This window comes from Dasypus novemcinctus, chromosome 9 (assembly GCF_030445035.2).
Source record: "Dasypus novemcinctus isolate mDasNov1 chromosome 9, mDasNov1.1.hap2, whole genome shotgun sequence".
NCBI lineage: Eukaryota > Metazoa > Chordata > Mammalia > Cingulata > Dasypodidae > Dasypus > Dasypus novemcinctus.
Window position 1 is genome coordinate 40,690,833 of NC_080681.1, and position 21,087 is coordinate 40,711,919.

The 21,087-nt window shown below is 38.5% G+C and overlaps 1 long non-coding RNA gene across 1 annotated transcript; it reads left to right on the forward strand.

The window, feature by feature from the left end:
- Positions 1-13,507: 13,507 nt before the first annotated feature.
- Positions 13,508-16,983, forward strand: LOC111761246 (uncharacterized). The gene is made up of 3 exons (XR_002794659.2): positions 13,508-13,550; positions 15,648-15,715; positions 16,511-16,983. It is a non-coding gene; the product is annotated as an uncharacterized lncRNA (long non-coding RNA).
- The last annotated feature ends 4,104 nt before the right edge of the window (positions 16,984-21,087 follow it).

A 21,087-nucleotide genomic window follows, 5' to 3' on the forward strand; every position in this document is an offset into this window, starting at 1 on the left:
CCACAATTTAGTGACAGAGGGTGACTTATGAAGACCTATACTGCAGTGTGGTAAAGGTCATAATAAAAGCATATAATAGCAAGGAGATAAGAGCAGGGAATTTTGAGTCAGAGGTAGAGAGGGAGCGAGGGAATTATGTCATTTAAGTGGAGTCTTAAAGAATGGGTAGGATTTTAAACTTTTATTTAGTTTTACTTTATTTTATATTTTATTTTGAAGGAAGAACACACTCCAGGTTGTGCTCTTAAATAGAGACCAAAACCACAGAAGTAGAAAATGACCCCTCTCTCTCCTAGTGAAAATTCCAACATGGAGACCTAGGTCCCAATTTGAATGCTGGTTTTGTCCCTTTTATCAGTTGTGTTATCTTAACCAAGGTGCTAAATGTATTGTGCTATAGTTTTCTCATTTGTAAACAGGTGGGAGTGAGGAGTGGGGGATGATAATGGTTCCAGGCTCATAGCGTTATTGTCAGGATTAAATGAGTTAAAATGCTTGCAGTAGTGCTTGGCACACGGTGAACACTTGTTCTATCTTGTGAACATCATTCTTGGCATTGTTTACACGGCAGTAGTTGTAGTTGAATATGAGGTAGGGATTTTATCTTTTCTATCCACTTCTTTAATTGCCAGTGCTCAGGAAATTGCCTGACATATACTAAGTTCTTAGAGAAATGTTTTATTTTACAGATGAAGAAGCTGAGGCTCAGAAATAGTACAGAGATGAGTTTGGGGTCAGTGAGATGGAGGTTAAAGAAACCTTTCAGAGGATGCAATATTGCAACAGGATTTTGAAAGATGACTACGTTTTCCATGAAGAAATGGGGCAAGCATTCCTGACAGAGGGGACAGTATTGCAGCCTTGAAGGCAAAATGATAGCAAGGCTGAGGAACAATGATTAGTTTGGTATTGTTGCATTGTAAAGGATAAGGTAAAGAATGGCCTGTTATGAGGCTGGAAAAAAAAGAGTTCATCCAACCAGAATTTTTTTTTTTTTAAAGATTTATTTTTTAATTAATTTCTTTCCCCTTCCCCCCCATGCCCCCCTGACCCCAGTTGTCTGTTTTCTGTTTCCGTTTGCTGCATGTTCTTCTTTTTGTCCGTTTCTGTTGTTGTCAGCAGAACTGGGAATCTGTGTTTCTTTTCGTTGTGTCATCTTGCTGCGTCAGCTCTGTGTGTGTGCGGCGCCATTCCTGGGCAGGCTGCACTTTCTTTCGCGCTGGACGGCTCTCCTTACGGGGCTCACTCCTTGAGCATGGGGCTCCCCTACACAGGGGGCACCCCTGCGTGTCACACAGTATTCCTTGCGTGCATCAGCACTGCACGTGGGCCAGCTCCACACGGGTCAAAGAGGCCCGGGGTTTGAACCATGGACCTCCCATGTGGTAGGTGGACACCCTATCCACTGGGCCAAGTCTCCTTCCCTCAACCAGAATTTAGTCATTATTATACACCTGACACTGTGTCACATGCTGGGAATGCAGTTGTAACCATGACACCGTTCTCATGCTCAGGAAGCTCACATGAAAGACCTGAAATGCCATGCAGTAAGGATTAGACTTTATGGAGTCAACTGTAGAGTTGATAAAGAACCTTGAACAACTTTTTAAAAAAGCTATGACCTGGTTGGTTTGTACTAAGGAAAAGAACTCTGGCAGCAGATGGAGGATGGACAGGGCAATGACTGGAGGTTCTTGCTGTTGGTGCTGCCAAGAGGACAATTAGTGATGAGGTTTCACTTTAATACAGACAAGAGAGAATCATGTCCTAAGTTAAGGTGGTGTTGGTGAGAATAGAGAGGAGGAATATAAATTTGAGGGGTAATTACAGTCTATATTCTCTATGACTTGGTGACTGAGGGTAAAGAAGAGACAGAAAGTAACTCTCAGCTTTCTGGTTTGGCTGGCTGGAGAGCTGGGTCTCCCATCTCCCCCTGTCCTCCCCCCCCCCCCCCCCACTCCTTATCACTCAAGGGAAGAAATTTGAAGAAGAGCAGATTAGGGGATGGGAGGCAGAAACAAATACAGTTTGGGCAAGCTGCATTTGAGATATCAAAGGGACATCTAGGTAGACAAGACCTGTAAATGTGTGTGTATGTGTGTGTGTGTGTGTGTACCTTAGTACTTGGGTAAAGTTTCTATGAATAGAGATCTGGGAGAAATCACACTAGAATGTAGCATTCATTTTTTTTATCCAACAAATATTTATTCAGCAATGTTGATAAATCAGACTATGTGTTCAACACTAGATAGGCGAAATGCATGCCAATGGATATGTGTGGTATCTTGGCTCTGGTTTCAAAGTCTGAACACGCATAAGTCAGGATTAAATATGATAATGAGAACGCAATCTTTAAAATCCAATAACTCTGATGCCACTGTATTCAGGTATCTCTGTAACAAATTACCATGCATTTAGTTGCTTGAGATAAAACACATTTGTTATCCTGCAGTTTTGGAGGTCAAAGTCCAAAATGGGTCATACTGAACTAAAATTAGCATGTCAATAGAGCTGTGTTCCTTCTAGAGGTTCTAGGGGAGAATCTGTTTCCTTAACTTTTCTAGGTTCTAGAGGGTACGTTTCTTGGCTTATGGCCTCTTCCTCCATCTTCAAAGTCCAGTCTCTTGAAATCCCTCTCTATCTCTCCGTCACCTATGCTTCTGTCATCATGCCTCCTTCCCTGACTTTGACTCTCTCGCCTTTTTCTTTCTCTTGTGAGGGCCCTTGTGCTTACATTGGACCCACGTGGATATTGCAGGCTAATTCTCCATCTCAAAATCCTAAACTTAATTGCATCTGCAAAGCCCCTTTTGTCATGTAAAATAAAATATTGACAGTTTTTCAGGATTAGAACTTGGACATGTTTGGTAGAGGTGGGAGTGGAGTTGGGTGGGGTCTTGTTCTGTCTACCACATTCTGCCACATCAACTTTTATTTGTAGAATTCAAATTCATTTTGAGTTTATTCAATTGCATTATTTGCATTCTTCTCCAGTTTCTCATGAAGGTTGCTTACCTGGCTCTCCAAGATGCAGTCTGCTCTCTGTCCTGTCCAAGAGATCTTCCTTGAGCTCCAACTGCACAGAAATATCTCTCCTCTGCACTATCAGAATGCTTCTATCTGTCCTGTTCTTGTGCATGAATCATAAACTAGTGCATTACTCAGTCCTCTTGGTTCCAACAAATAGAACCTTATTTCAAATTGGCTTAAGGAATAAGGTCGACGTTATTGACTCAGGGAATTCATGAAGGACTACATAAGGAAGTGTGGGAAAGTCAGGATGCAGCTAGTTTTCAAAAATACCCACAACCAGGAACTTAAACATCTTCTCTCCTCCCTTTGTTCCTACTCTCCTCAGCATCACTTCCAGTCTCTCTTATGTCAAGAAACAAAGCCAAGGACAGGCACTGAGTTTTACAATGTAAAGCTTCTTCCACCAGAAAGGAACTAACTCTTTCAATTTCTTAGGCAAATACATTGATTGGATTATACACATATCCCTTGGACAATCAATTAGGCATCAGGGGAGTGAGGCACTTTGATTAACTCATCTTCAGTCAGATGCAAATCCCTCAACATCTGTGGTCAGAATGTGGGGGAACATGTAAGAAAAATATAGCTTCCAAGGTGGTATAGATCTGGTTGAGGGAGGCAATACTCATCCTTTCAGAAACATAATCACTTAAAATTAGCTGTGATCATCTTTAGACATGTCTTATCTCCCCAACAAGATTTTAAGCTCCTTTGAAGCATCAGTTATGCTTCAGACATTCCCACTGTTTTATAATTAAGGATTTTAAAAGGTATTTTAAACATTTTGTTCGGTTCGTTGACTGATGGTTGTGTAGAACACTTATTTTCTGATCCCTTAATTGACCAATAGTTGTGGAACACACTGGATGCCATTAGAGACAGAGGAGAGACTGCTAGGTTAGCAATCTAGAGAACTGGCTCTGGTTGTAACGCTGATACCTCTTTAAGCTTCTATTTTATGATTTAGCAAATGAAAGCATTAGAGTAGACAATCTCTAGAGCCTCTTTAGCTCTCTAATTTTAATAATTTTATCAGGATCACATTTAATTCTTAATTCCTCAATTACCAATTAACTATAACTTTGAACCCAAGTTCAAATTATTTTTTAAAATCTTGAATTTTTAAATTGTAGTCAGATTCCTTCTGGTATAGACCTAGAATTCCGTTCACATCTATTTCTTTTCAGCTGCCAGCCACTCTTTCAAGCTGTCCATATGCTCTGGTCAGTTTCATGTTTTGCTTCTCTCCCTATAAGGAACAGAATCAAGATGGAAAAAATAAAGGTAATCATGGGTCAGGAGTTTGAAATCTCATAGGTCACTTTCTACTATCTGATGTTTGGAAAGGGACCAAAGTTTTGTTCCCTGATTATTCTTTACTTTTAAACTTTATTAGCTGGGTCTTTGCCTTCATTATAAAGCTTAGAGTTATGAAAACTGAGTTTAGACTGAAATCTTCCTCTAAAAGACCAGTGCCTCATCTAACAACCTCCTTCTTACAACATTAAAAGAAAAAGGTAATAGGTTCTTAAAGAAGAAGTTGAAGATTATATATATTTTTTTGCAGGGAAACTGAGGAAACATTTCTTTTCTTAAATCAGTTTTGCTTGTGATTCTGGAAAATCAATGGGGGTAGGAATTCAGCTGTTTGCAGGTTTTTGTTCTTTTGAACTAGTCTAAAAAGAGAAGGGGATATCCATTGATACGGGTCTACTCTTAACTCACCTCATTCTTTTTCTATTATGAAAGGTCCTTGATTACTACTTCTCAGAGAAAATAGGAACTCCCAAACAGGAATGCCTTCAAGTGCTTCCCTTCACATCTACAAACACATTTTTTATCTCTACTGTCCCTTTTCCTTAAGCCTCAGAAGAAGTTGATCATTTATCTTGTTAAAGGTTAATCTGTACATTCATGCTATTTATCCCCTAGTCTCCTCCAGTACTTCAACAATGCATCATTCCCTCTCTTTTTTGCATCTCCCTCTCTACTGTCTTCCTGCTCCTCTCTACAACCCCTCAATAGCGTACAAAAATAATATGAACTTTTCTCATATTAAAAAAGAAAATCCTATATATTGTTTAATGCAACAAATAATTTGGAGTCCTTATCTTACTTTACTTCTCTGTAATACTTGATATTGTTGACAATTCCCTCTTTTTTGACACTGCCTCTTCCTCTTGGTTTTCATGACTCACACCTGATTATATTTCTAATTCTCTGCTTTTTCTCAAGAGTCTTGACTCCCTTTCTACATCCAATTGGTGATCTCATTCCCACACATGGCTTCAGTTATTGCCAGTATGCTGATGATCTCCGGCTACATGTCCAACCCAGACTTCTCAACATCAACTCTAGGTGCAACAAGTAATGGAGTAATACATTAAGAGTGTTGAAAGAAAAAAGTAAACCTAGTATTTAAAATTATTATTTAAAAAGACTGAAGTAAAAATTAAGTCAGAATTACAAAGCACTCTTTTAAAAATTTTTTTTTATTTTTAAAGAAGCTTTAAATTACATAACTGTTACATAAAAAATGTAGAGATTCCCATATATGCTACCCCTACACACTTTCACACTTTCCTACACTAACAACATCTTTCATTAGTGTGGTACATTTGTTATACTTGATGAACACATATTAAAGCATTGCTATTAACTGTGGACTATATTTTACATTATAGTTTACATTCTGCCCAGCACAATTTTATAGGGTATGACAAAATGTATAATGACCTATATCCATCATTGCAGTGTCATGCAGGACAATTCCAATGTCCCCAAATGTTATACCTATTCTTCCCTCTCCTTCCCCTCAGAACTTCTGGTGTCCACTGCCTTTGTATCAATGATCAAAGTTCTTCCATTGCTAGAATAATGTCTATAATAGAATAATAATAAGGCTACTTTAGTCTATTGCTCATTCCCCAGTCTTGAGGATTTTGGGTTGGTGATTCCCACTCTCTTTGTAATTGAGAGGGGGCTTAAATTCCATCGGGCAGATGGATAGAACCACCTTATTTGCAGTTGCAGACACTCTCTGTTCCTTGCAATGGGCATTAGCCATCATTATCTCCTGATAATTGTCCTGGGTGAGTTCAATGAACTGGCAAGTAGGAGTTGCAACTCTGCTGAGATTCAGGTCTCAGCTGGTGCATGAACAGACCAAAGATTTAAGTCTCTGGGACATATATTTAACAAGTATAGTGCTAATTATAGGTTCAAATAAAAGGGGCAGAACAGCCATGTGTAGGGAAACTTTAAGTGAGCCTAGATCTGTTACACTGGGGAGCATAAATTCCAAAGTAAGGCCCATTGACAGGGTGCCAAATTCCTGAGCTTGTCTGTCCTGCTTATAGCGTTTGGCTGTCTCTAGAGCTCTCAGGAGCCCCAATGTTTAAGGCACTATTTACTGTGGCAGTCAATGAGATCCTGCTGAGACATGCATATGCATAACCTCTGGAATGATCTCCTGACTCACTTTGAAAACTCTTAGCCATAAAAACTCATTTGTATTTAATCTTTCTCCATTTTGGTCAAGGTCTTTTTCCAGGTGCATTGCTAGTTGGCACTTGGTAATAATCCCTCGGTGCCAGGAAGACTCATCCCCATCTCTTTGAGGAAATAGTCCCACAAGAAGCAAAATGAGTCTAAGAAGAATCAATAAAATATGAGCAAAATACATTAGTAAATAATTTAGTAAAACGTGTTGACTAAATAGTGAACCAAAAAAAAAAATCATCTATCAATACATAACTAAAACTCTAGAAAATACCAACATGAGGGATGTTGCTGTTGTCCAGAGATAAGCAAGAACCTGCTAAGGCACTTCCATTGGAAATGCAGAGGATAAGGGAATGTTTTAAGGTCCTCCAGAAAAACAGAACTGACAGAACACACACACGCGTGCATGCGTACATGAGCAACTATTTAGAGATTTATTACAGGAATTGATTCATGCAACCATGGTGGTTGGCAAGTCTAAATTCCAAAGGACACAAGTTGGAAACACCAGGTTGAATCACCCAGAAGAAGCTGACTGGTTGAAGTAGAAGCAGGAATTCTTTCTGACCTCTGAAATCCTCAGTTCTGGCATTGAGACCACCAACTGATTGGATAAGGAGACTCTCCCATTGCTGAGGGTAATCTCTCCTTTGTTGATCATAGATCCAATCAGCCATAGATGCAATCAACTGACTATAGATGCTAATCTCTGAAATACTTTCAGAGTAGTAGTTAGACTGGTGCTTGCATGACTGAACAACTGGACACTATCATGCAGCCAAATTGACCTATGAAATTAACCATCACAGGGACAGATATTGATAAACTTTGGGGTTCTATTACTACAGAAAATACATAAATGAATAATAAATGTACAAATGGGCCTTAATAAGTTGAGATAACAATCACTAGAAGACTAAAAATATAATTTGTAACTTTCAACCAGCAGAATAAAATTCAACCCATCAAATGGAAGTTAGGAAAGGAAGGTAACAGAAGAAAAAAAGATTTTTTAAAAAAAGATTTATTTATTTACTTATTTATTTCTCTCCCCTTCCCCCCTCCTGCCCCAGTTGTCTGTTCTGTGTGTCTATTTGCTGCATATTCTTCTTTGTCCGCTTCTGTTGTTGTCAGTGGTGTCAGCTCTCTGTGTGTGCGGCGCCATTCCTGGGCAGCCTGTACTTTCTTTCACGCTGGGCAGCTCTCCTTACGGGGCGCACTCCTTGTGCATGGGGCTCCCCTACATGGGGGCACCCCTGCGTGGCACGGCATTCCTTGCATGCATCAGCACTGCGCATGGGCCAACTCCACACGGGTCAAGGAGGCCCGGGGTTTGAACCATGGACCTCCCATGTGGTACATTGATGCCCTAACCACTGGGCCAAGTCTGCTTCCCAGAAGAAGAAATATTTTTAAATAAAAAATGTTAAAGCTGGCAAATAATTCCTAATAATTTAATCTATGGAAATATGTTAAACTTTTCATAAAAACAGATACTCTTGGCTTAGATTTTTTAAAAAGGTACACTAATATGCTATCTATACAGACACATTTAAAATATTGTTATAACAATTTCAAAATTATCTATGAGCAAAAGAAAATGTAAGATACATGGAATATTTGTAATAGGTAATGTAAAAGAAAATCGTTGACCTTGAAATTTTAGTGTATCTCATTATAAATTGCATAATAGCTTGCTGATGCAGCAATTGCCATCTCTGTCCTATCAGTACTTGTCTCTTTCCTGATTCATCCTATTATATTGCACAGAGCTAACTTTCTAAATACAAATATGTTCTTGCCCTGTAGCTGACATTTTATAGTTATTCACCATTGCCTGTAGGATAAAGTACAAGATCTTTGACATGATCTCCAAGGCCTTCTTTGATTTGTAGCTTGGGTGCTTCTCTGGTCTTAGTTTTTACCACTGCCTGCCTCCTCTTTCCTTCTCTTTCTTATCCTTCAGATATAAGCATCACTTATGCTTTTATAAAGGGAATATCAATCTCTCATTTCCATGCCTTTGCCTATATGGTTCTTTTGACTGGGATTGCCTGCTCCCTTTTCTATTTGTCCTTCAATACTTGGATGAGGTGCTACCTTTTCCAGGATGCTTTCTCCCATAAGCTCCCAGAACATCCTGTGACATCGTATCATGTCACAGTAAGTTAACAGTGCATGGATGGACAGATGAATAGGTAGAATGATATGGTGAATATGCCAAAATGTTAAAAGTTGGTGCATTTGGGTATCTGAAGGGAGGTTATGTAGGCATTCTCTGTATGGTTTTTGTAGTATTTTTGCAACTGTCCTCTAAGTTTGAAATTATTCCAAAATAAAAAGTTGGTTTTTTTGTTTTATTTTTTTAAAGTCTGGAAAATAGCTCCTATCTTCCTGTTCCAAGTCAGGTGCCCAGCATGGATGAGCTATAGCCAAGAGAACTATAGCCAAGAGAAGAGCTCAGATCTGTCTTTCTTGAGTCAGGTTTCCACCCTGGATGAATCAACTGTGGCAAGGAAGGCAGGGGTCAGATAGCAAGATATGAGATGCAGGGACAGTCTCAATCTTTGCCAGTCAAAGTAATGTCCTGTCCTCCAGCATCATTGGGAGGTTGTTACAAATGAATAATCTCAGGCCCCACCCAGTACCTACCAAATCAGAATCTACATTTTAACAGGTTCCCCAGGAGATTTGTTTGCACATACAAGTTTTGAGAAACACCGGACACATGAAACATGAGTGGCAGCTGGAAAAATTAGCACTGGTTTGAAGTTATTGCAGGACATGTTTCAAGGAAATATTTGCAAGATCATCATGTTGAAACATAAATTACAATGTCTTAAAAAGTTTGGAAATTTCGTTTGAAGTAAATTTTGCAAAGAAATATTCGCTAATTTTCTCTGAGATCATTTCTTAAATTAGTTGAATAAAAAGAGAAACATATTGGAAGGATATTGGACATATCTCACCTATTTTTGGGTTCAGGAGGAAATTGGGAAACCAGGCATGTAGATGTATCCATTTCAACTTCCTTTCCTATCTCATCAGTTTCATAACAAATTCACCTACTCTTATCTCACACCCCAAAGACTAAGTCCAGGCCTCCTGGCAACCTTCATTTCTATACCAGTGATCTGTGTCATCCTTGGGCCTGCACTCTCACTGCACTTCCTCCCAGATGTCCCTCAGATAGACAATGACCACGTAGAGTGGTGGTATTGATACACTTTCTGGCCCTGCATAACAGTGACCCATTGTCAACCAGTCAGCAGTTTGAGACTCTGGGTCCTCTATGCAGGGTGTGCCTGATGATGCAGAAGTTCCTCCTAGAAAATAATAAAAGGGAAGAATTCACTTGCACATCAAAATACCAAGAGATTTCTTGAATTTACAAATTTTCTCTTCAGGTGCATTCTATGCAAGGTCTAGAAAATGCTTTTTGATAATGAAAAATTTGTTCTTTGGTAGAATAGAGTAGGAAACATTTCCAAGAATTATCCATTCTCTATTTTTTTCTGCATATCAGAACTTTTTAGTTAAAAAATCAGATTGTATCTCAGTTGCTGGTTAAAACAAAGTCTAGTTACAGATTTCCAAAGGATTAAAGGACAATTCCAAGGAGTTAAATTATGATTACTCTATGAGTTTTTCCCTAGAGTAGTTTGTCTTTATTGTTGATGAATTGAATCAAAATACACTCGTTTTTTTTCTATTAGTCTACATCTTGGTTGATGATTTAAATCATTTTGTGTAATAATTTTTTTTTCTTTTAAGAGAGAAGGGATATGAATTTAAAATATTTAAAATCACTTGTTTCAAAATTCCAATTCAAAGTCTCATTGGATTCTCAAACCAGCTATCCCAACAGGTTCATGATTGAATAGGATTTGTAGCAAGATTCCAGGCCTCCTTATCTAAGTCCTTTTTATTGAAAGTGCTATTTAACATCTTTTGGGGGGTGAAAGGCAAGAAAGCTAATTAGGTTAATTATTTTTAGATGCAGAAGATATTGTCAAGTGCTTCATTTATGTTTAAAATAAAATGGAGAATTGAGAAATTTCCTGGTTAACAAAATAGGATTCTGCACTGTAGAAAATGAGGTATTGTATATCTCCCCTGCTTTTCTGCCCTTTCCAAATGCCCATATAAAACTACCAAACTTCTAAACCTCTGATAACCGCTGTATTTATTCCATTGTTATAAGTTCTTCCCTTACCACATGATAATAACTACAATAAAAATAAATCTAAGTTGTTCTACGGTTACCCTCCCTCCTTATGATTATTCATTCTTCAGTCTTAAGGAATTTGAGATGATGTCCACTCTGCTTCAGATTGAAAGGGGGCTTAGATCTTATGGTACAGATAGAAGGCACTGTTTTGCTTGCCGCTGTACATACTTCTTGTTTTTGGGGGATGGGACTTGTTCATCATCATAATTTTGTTAGTTGTCCTGGGCAAGTCTGAAGAACTGAAAAGTAGATGTTGGGCACAACTCTGCTAGGATTCAAGATTCAACTGGCATATAAACAGTCTATGGAGTTAAGTCTCTGAGACATGTATTTCATGGGTATATTAATAATTATAGGTTCAAATAAAAAGGGTTGAAGAATCATGAGTAGGGAAATTTAATAAAAGACTAAAAAAATAGATATAATTAAGCTTGGGTGACCTACAATCTTATTGATGAGTTATTCTTGTGGAACAGGGATTTTAAGGGATATGGCTAGTTGTGTCTATGCTTAACCATTTGCCTTTCATTTTCTGAACATATACTTTTATGGTTGGACTGTTGCCAAAGTAGCAACTACCCATTAGAATCGTAATGAAACTAGAAGAGCCAAAGATCTTCTCTGTTTGGTCCAAAGATAACAGGAAGGCAGCTATATAGTTTTTCCTTCAGGGATTAAGTTCCTAAAAGAACCCAGAATCAGCCCTACTGCAGATTATCCAGGAAACTAACACAAAATCAGTTTTACTGGCAACTTTCACAATCTAGACCAGATTCTGATACCAGCTAGAGTTTGAGATGGTCCCAGGTGAAAACACTCTGGTTGTTAGGTGCATCAGGCTGCTTTATAGGACCTTCTGAGAAAACCAATCTCATATATCATATTTCTCATCTTTATTTATATGTGTTATAGCCTTTGTTAACTGGCATTAATCAGAATTAATGTCACTGAATTTCCCTGTAACTGAAGCCTAACTCATTTAGTTAAAAAACTTAATTTTAATTATTTTCATGGTTATCATTCTAAAAGACGATATACTGATGGCAACTTGGGTAACGTAATGGGACCTAAGAGAGACGGCAGGAAGCAAAAGCCTTTATAAATACCCTCCCACAGGCACCATTGTGAGGAGATTGAGGCCAGGATCATCTAGTCCAAATATGTAGCCAATGGAACCACATTCCTATTGAGGCACACATTTTCACAAAGGGGAAGTACCACATTTTCAGGTTTTTTGAGTAATCAATTCCAAATAAATTCCTCTGGCAATCAGTCATGGGGAAAGATCATTTTTCTTGCATTGTCCTTGTGTGTTTCTTGAGTTTATCTCCCCATGCATCTTCTATTTAATACTAGAACCAGTAAGCTGCAAATTCTGATTCATCATTGGTACATCAACTTTTTGAGTTGCAAGGACACAGAAGTCCTCTGGAGACCACTATTACTAAGGTGAACTTGAAAATTTGCCAATATCTGTAGAGGTTGGTGGTATCCCATGTACATTTAGCATGGGATAAATGATAAATGAAGGCACTGTCGGGATGGTGTCTTTATGTTTTCTTCTCCATTTTTCTCATTTCTGGCTCTTTTCTGCTTTCCCAGGGGCCACTGTTTGTTGCCGTTTTGAATTTATAGCATCACCCCTTCTTTTTCTGTTTCTCAATGATTTTGGTTTTAGCACTATGTAGACTTTCTTTTCTTAAATGTAAAAAATTTTCTTTGATTGTAACTAATACTTGTTATTGTAGGAAAATGTGAATATATTAAAAGGTTCAAAGTGGAAAATTTTAAATAGCTATTATTCCATATATATGCACACATGTACATGTATATACATATAATTTTTTCTTAAACCATTGAGATCACACTGTGTATTTAATTTTGTAAATGTTTTAAAACTGAACATTATAAGCATATTCCAGAAGATTGTTTTGGAATGAAGGTGAAGATGATGATGGAGGTGTTGAAAGAAGTAACATTGACTTAAAGTTTCCTACTGCCAGGTACTGTTGTATGTACTTTATCTATATTCATATAATTTCTACATTAATCCTTTGATGTAGGCCTGTTATTATTCCCACTTTACATACAAAGAAGCTGTAGTACAGAGAGAATAACTTGCTGAATGTCCCATAACTAGTGAATGAATATATATATATTTTGTTAAAGATTTATTTATTTTATTTATTTCTCTCCCCTCCCCCTCACCCCCCACCCCAGTTGTCTGTTCTCTGTGTCTATTTGCTGCGTGTTCTTCTTTGTCTGCTTCTGTTGTTGTCAGCGGCACGGGAATCTGTGTTTCTTTTTGTTGCGTCATCTTGTTGTGTCAGCTCTCCCTGTGGGTGGGGCCATTCCTGGGCAGGCTGAATTTTCTTTCGCGCTGGCCAGCACTCCTTAAGGGGCACACTCCTTCCCCGTGGGGCTCCCCTATGCAGGGGACACCCCTGCGTGGCACGGCACTCCTTGTGCCCATCAGCACTGCACATGGGCCAGCTCCACACGGGTCAAGGAGGCCTGGGGTTTGAACCGTGGACCTCCCATGTGGTAGATGGATGCCCTATCCACTGGGCCAAGTTCGCTTTCCTATACATATATTTTAAAGCATTTTGTGTCAATAAAAATTTTATAAATCCCATTTTAAATGATTGAATAAAATTTTATCACGTGAGCTCCTCATAATTTACTATTATTTTTAGACATTCGGATTGTTTCTAGTTTGGGGACTTTTCAGCTAATTCTGCTGTGAACTCATCTTTGTCTGCAGTTACAGCTATTTCCTTATGTGAGTATCTGAACATAATATGACATGCCAAGGGGTGAAGATTTTTATGGCCCTTGATACTGCCAATTGCTTTCTAGAAAGTTAATGCCCATTTATAGTCAATGAGATAGTATGAGGGTATATACTTCACTGTATTTTGTAAGTACTGACATTTAAAGATATCTTGGTTAGTTTGAAAAGTAAAAAAATGGGGTTCTCGGTAGATTTTAAATTTGTAACATGGAATTTTGTTGTTGTCACCAATCAATGGGATCACTCATAACACACAGAAAGTCAGTGCTGAAAGATTCATTCTCCGATGAGAAAAGTGAGTCGACCAATCAGTCCTAGTGCTTAGGAACTTCTGCTTATCGTTCTTGCTTAATTTTGTCTTTGCTTGTTATTCAGGGCTGCTGATTCATTACCAAGTGTGCATGTTTGCTATATGAGTTTCCACATAGATCCAGACTATATATATGAGTAAAACAGAACAACAAAAGAAATTAAGATAGTTGTGCTATGCTATGTTAAACCAGCAAATGTGTGGTTTTTTAAAAAGATTTATTTATTATTTATTTCTCTCCCCTTCCCCTCCAGTTGTCTGCTTTCTGTGTCCATTCACTGTGTGTTCTTCTGTGTCCGCTTGTGTTCTTGTCAGCAGCACCGAGAATCTGTGTCTCTTTGTTGTGTCATCTTGCTGCGTCAGCTCTCCGTGTGTGTGGTGCCATTCCTGGGCAAGCTGCACTTTTTTCGCATGGGGTGGCTTTCCTTATGGGGTGCACTCCTTGCTTGTGAGGCTCCCCTACGCAGGGGACACCCTTGTGTAACACAGCACTCCTTGCGCGTATCAGCACTGAATGTGGGCCAGCTTACCACACAGATCAGGAGGTCCTGGGTTTGAACCCTGGACCTCCCATGTGGTAGGCCAACACTCTATCAGTTGAGTCAAATCCGCTTCCCAAACCAGCAAATTTGATCACCCCTCCTCCAGCGTTAAAACAGAAAAACCAAACAAGTAAGCTAGCAAAAAATTAACTATGTACATTAAGCTAGCAAATTTATAGCAAGTTCAATTGGCCCACAATTCTAAAGTCAGTAGCTTTATTGAGAGAAGTCCCTTGTAATCATTCATATGAGTCAGCAGGGTTTTCCCCTTACTTCCTGGTTCCTGGCCTTACCGTTAAGTGTAGATAAGGAACATACACACAAGACGCTGAATTAGATACAAAATATTTCCTGTATATGGAAATTTGGCTATGTGATAACAAATTAATTCTACAATGGGAACGTTAATAAAAGCTCTTTTTGAAAAGTAAAATGCAGAGAAACCTGGTTGATTTATTTCAGGTAGTTGTGTCATATAAAATAAAATTTTACTGAAATTCCTTGTAGTATCATTCTAGAAATATCATCTGGCCTGGGCAGTAGTATTAGTTCTATCTGTCTGAAAGTAGAGCTCACAAATGTAAGGATGGATCCAGGTAGAGAGATAGATGGTTCAGAGTTAGCAGTACTGCCCACGTAAATATTCTGACATGGTTCCTTAATAGTTGTGTGACCTTAGCCAATTTGTTTAACCTCTGTTTGTCTCATTTTCCTCATTTTAAAAAATGTGGACAATAATATTACCAGCCTCATGGAGTTTCTGCAGAAAACATGAAATAGAGTCAGTTCTCATTATTTGCAGTAGTTATGTTCTACAAAGGCACAGTGAACACTGAATCAGGGAATACTATATCACTGTTCCTAGGGGAAAGACAGTTTTGGATGCCTGCAAGCTGCAGGAGGACATTTTTATCAGCTATCCAGTATGTAACCTTATTTTATGTGTTTTTCTGTTTCAAAATGCCTACTTTAATATGCCCGCAACAATATTAATCAATATTGTTGATTCTATATTAAAATTAACAGCCACTAGCACTGTATCTTACGCCTGAACAGAGTTTACCTAATATGTATTTTCTCTGTAAAGCTTATCACAGTCTTCTTATGCTTAGGAAAAGTAGACAACATATCAGCACTATGCTCAGGGATCATTTTAAACAGTGAAATCATCAAAAAATCACAAAAAATATGGCACTAAATGTACTATAATAGGGAACTTTTTTTTTTTAACAGAATGAGCGCTGAAACAAAAAGATAGTACATCGCCATGTCTAACCTCAAGCTGGGAATATGCCCACCAGGTAAATCAATTTTTTGGTGCTCTGTGCATATCCACAAAATGACTGAGAAAGCTCCACGAGTATTGCTTTTGGGATTACAGGTAAAATTTAGCGAGTTGGTAAATTCACAAATACGGAATCTGTGAATAATGAGGATCAACTACTAATATAGAGCCTTGGGGCAGTGCAGGACACATAGCGAGTGCTCAGAAAATATAAGATAAGCTTTTTAATAAAAATTTTAATTATCACTACTAAGAAAAGTTACTTGCCTCCTTTCCCTCCATCAAGTTGATGTCTTATGAATAACACTAGTGTACTTGCCACTATGTTCCTGGCGCTGTCCTACTGATGAACCAACCTGGAAGTGCTTCTTGGCTATGGGGAGAAGAACGCCTGAAAACCCAAGGGTGGTACAGAGCAGGAACTGATAGTGCTGGCCCAGGGCATGCAACTGGGCTTTCTGTATCAAGAGGGAGTATAGTGGGCTGATTAAAGAGGTTGGGCTCTAGAGTCCAACTAGTTTAGTTAAAATATTACTTAAGTCACTTATCAATTCAGAATGCAGGCAGATTACTTAAATCTGAGCCTTAATTGCCCATCTATTTAGCTTTAGATGTGGTATCCTTTCCCTTTTGAGGACTTTGCTCTGGCAGTTCTCTCCTGGTGCTTCTCCCAGAGCTGACTTCGTGGGCATGTGATCTGTGCAGTCACATAGGACCCTGCACTCAAAACGATCCCATGCTTGCTTGAATTCTCTGCTCTCACTCTTTTAAGATTCTTAAGAATTTTATCTTTGAACTTGTGTTTTGTAAGTGAAGTCTGATGGGACAATAAGTACAAGAATGAGTAGAGGAGAAGAGGAGACCTGTGCAATCTGTCTGCCATTTCTTGTTGCCCTGGTCACACATAGCATTCTCTATGTCCTATGAGCACAACATTTCTACGGCTCCATCATGCATGGGAGTTCAGCAAGACTCAAAGAGACTACAAGATAAGTGCGGTACAACTGTTTAAACCAGACTTTTTTCAATTGAGAAAAAAAAGCTGTGCTGTTATAAGAAATATGAATGATCAAGGAATCCTATCATATCCTTTCTTATATGTGTTACTTCCTTGTATTAGCCAACTGCTTATGTTGAAAATGATGCCATAGAAGGAAAGGGAAAGATAGGGTAACCCAAAGTTTCTTTCCCTTTTAGTCCTTCCTTAGTCACCAGTGAGCCAAAGGTAGAGAGATTTGGTAGGATGTACCTGTATCAAGAAGTGAAATAAAACAATTGAGTTGACTTTGTGCCGTGTTTCCACTTTTCTGGTAAGAATAACATAATATGCATATATAAGCTATACAATACAAATTGTGTATTTCATATGTAGATTAAATGTTCTTAAATTTGCATTTAAAACTGGCATTGCATGATAAAAAGATGAATGGTAAAATTCATTTTAAATTTCATTCAAAATTTTCATTTTTCCTTACTTAGAACACCATTAAATAACAAATTAAAAAATATGATGATGAGCCAAGAAAGACGAGGAAAAAGGAAAAATCTTAATATCTTAGTGTTTTTTTTTTAATTTTTAAAAAATGGTTTATTTATTTATTTTTTTACGATTTATTTATTTGTCAAGGTAGGAAATAAATTCCTGATTTATAAAGTTGGCATTATGTTAGCCTGATTTATAATGTTTGCATGTTTGGATACATGGCATTTGGTTCTCCAGTTGTATTCTTGCCCCAGGCCCATCAAGTATTAGGGGAGGGTCAGGAGGTGAGTATGTAAAGTACTTACCATGATACTTAGTGAACAAAACCAGTAAAGGGTGGTTATTCCATTAGCAGTTAACATATCGAGTCATAAGGGTAATAATGTCACACTCTTCTCTTCTTGGCCATGCTAACCTCTCCCTCTCACAACACTCCTGCCCCCCACCAGGTTGGTGGTATGGTAGTAATGGTGGTGGTAGAGGTAGTGGTGGAATTCTGCTTTCCCAGCCCCCAGATAATAAGGCCTTGCTCTAATGGATTACAGCACTTCCACATTCTACCAGTAGGATTTAGCTATGCTCTCAGGCCTGCTGGAATTATGCATGAGCTTAGTATGCCCTCTGGAGTTTGAAGTATGCTGTCCATTTTAAAGCCCATTGCGTGGATTTTCCCCCTCTAATTGATTTGGTGTTGCTTTTGGGACTTAGGAAAGGGTTTATCTCTAGTGACACAGCTAAAATAGGCTATGAAGAAACATCGAACATGTTTTGGTGCCAGGAAATTGAGTTAAAAAGATTTTTCTCAGTTACAGTAACTTTACTTTAGTTAGGTTTTCTAATTCAGTGAATTCCTTGGCCTCATTATTTAGTTATTACCTAGGTTGTTATATGTTATGGGTTGAATTATGTCCCTCAAAAAGACATGTTCAAGTTCTAACTTCTAATCCTATGAATGTGACCTTATTTGGAAATGGTGTCTTTAAAGATGTTACCTATTAAAAGGAGGCTAAACTGGATTAGAGGGGGCCACAGCCCATAAAGTTAGACAGACAGAGGGCTAAATGCTGTTGATGACTGAGGCAGAGAATACCCTGGGTTATCAGCAAGCCCCTGCCAGAAGCCAGGAAAGAGACACGATTCTTCCCTCCACACTTTAGAGGAGCATGGCCTTGCTGACACCTTGATTTCTGACTTCTTGTCTCCAGAGCTGTGAAACAAAATATTTCTGTTGTCTTAATCCACCCAGTTTCTGGTACTTTGCTATGACAACCTTAGGAAATTAAGACATTATGTTTGACTGTTTATGTGAAAATTTTATCGCAAGCCTCCTGAACACTGTTTTGTTGATTTGTCTTCTCTTTCTTTGTTTTAATGACTTATTCTAACAAACTTCCTTAGTCTAGGTATCATCATTTCTACAGTCTTTGGAAAGATTTTGGCATTTCTTCAAAAGTTGAAAACCATGTAGAATTATTTGGGAGCAGGTAGAATCCATTGATGCCATATATCAGGTTTTAAACTATAATTTAAATGGCATAGTGCCTATATTACAACTTCCCCTTCTTACTGGTTGGTGTTGATATCACCAGAAGATAGTCTGGTGAATGAATGAAGTAGATCCCTGCATTCATTCCAGAGTGAATCTGGCTGTAGATTTTGTCCAACCTGACCAATGCCAAGATGTAGCAATTTTTGGAGAAATGAAAGTTTGGGGTCAATTTTTTTCTTTCTCCTGGTTTTCCCTTCTTATTTTATACTTACAGTCAGATATCATGAAAGTAGAAGAGCCTGTGTATGGATTATGTACCCAAATCATGAGTTCCTACAATACATGTTTCCCCTAAAACAGCCCCTACATACTGTGCATTGTTAATTGCCTGTTTGCTTGTTTTTATGTCCTCTGGCTATAATGTTCTCAAGAGCAGAAACAGTGCCTAGTTCGTTTACCCATTGTATCCTCAGCACTTAATACAGTGCTTGGGATATGACATGGGCGCTTAATGAATATTGGTTGAATTAGTGAATGGGTGTCATGTGGAAATTCTACACACAGACAGTATGCTTTGATTTAATGCTAGAGATTTTCAGGGCTGGTGGATAAGAGAATAAGTGGATGATGGAGTTGAAGGTGCAGGCCAGAAAGGTCTTGAAGTGGCACAAACCTAGGGGCTATATAGAGAAGAAAATAATGGCCTGGGTAAAAGAGGCAAGCTAAGTGATTGGAAGTCATAATGAAATTGCAAAACTGCTTCAGTAGTATAGACTGTGAGCACCTCAGATGGTTAGGAGGTTGTGGTCAGAGAGTAGGATACTAGATATTAAGATTTCAAAGGTGGAGCAGTTCCAGGTCATTATCAGGTCCAGATTTTGACCTTAGAAGTATTAGGACAAACCATGTGAAACTGCCAATATTCTCCCACTTTGTACTTATTGAAAGGCATTTTCATGGTTTAACCCAAATAGTTTGCTAACGTTTAATTGGGGTGAAGCTCGAGGAAATTTGAAGCTAAGGTATTGATTCATTCATGTAGATTCTGAAGCCACTCAGAGTGATTTTAGAAGGTGAGGGGGAAGAAGTGTTGTGAGTCGGGTGCCTATCCTAGATGAAATTGGCAGGTGACAGTGAAGAAAGGGGACAAAAGATGGCACTGATCAGTGGCATAGAATGGAGACTCTTTTTCTCTCTCTCTCTCTCTCTCTTTTTTTAACCTGATACCAGAGGAGTATAGGCTTAGTTTGGATGATGCAAAGGGGAGCTTTACAAATACTTCTCTGCAATACTTGGGTATTGGAGGGAAAACCAACTTCCTCCCAAAGGAAAGAGAGTCTCCCCATGAGGGTCTAGGCTAAGTTAAGAAAAGGAGGCAGAGAGGGCATTCAGAGAGCAAGCAGGATGAAATTTTGTCTCCAGAGGAGAAAGACTAGAAAGGCCTTTATTTGAAAACACTTATCAACATACAGAATAGACTCATCAGGTTTATTCACTTATTTAATTGAGCCATAAAACACTCAAGGATCATTGTGCAGCAATAAGCAAAACTTGAGTCTCTTTCCTCACATGCAATCCAGATCCCATTTTGCAATGAACTGCCCAATAACCTGGAGTACAATGTTTTTCCTTTGCTGTTCTCTACTTTTTGTCTTATCCACACATCCCACTCTACATTCTACTGGTTCACCTAAAGGGAAAATTAAAATCTCAATGAGTGATTTCTTCAGAAATTTTCCAGGCTAAACCCTTAACTGTCATGGTCTGTGGGGCTAAATTGGGCGCTTCAGACTCATTAGTCCAGCTGGGACAATTGAGTGGCTCTCTAGCCAGTTATGTGTCCTAGTTTGGGTCAGCAACTTTCAGAAGAGGACTCCAATCTGATCCTCTTCCCAGAGACTTCCCTGAATTTGCCCTCAATCAACAATACTGAATTTTAGGACATAAGTATCTCCCTAGCCTTGAAACTCTCTGCTGTTTAATTATTATAACACACTTGTATGTTAGAAATATTATTTATAGGACACTTCCTGAAGGACATGTAATCCATTACCCAAAATTTTATCTTTGGAGCAAATTCAAGAGCTACTAGCTAGACCTACATTATTTGGGCCCCCGGTGTAATTGCCTTTTCTGAATCATGCTGTGCTACTACTCTGTTGGCCTACAGTGGAGGATATTGTGGACAGTACTATATGAAACTTGTTGTGATTATTATACAGATGTTGCTGAAGCTGCAGACTGTAATGTCACAGTGTCCTAATTCATTGAGGATCCATGGATGAAACTCCTGAGCCTCTGGTTTGCTTTTAACTGTGAACTTTGTCAACCTTGTCACTGTGTAAGTTTCCTTTGTTCTGCCTGCTTGGAAGCTTCTACTGGTAAATCTATGTTTGCACCTCATTTTCCTTTTCTC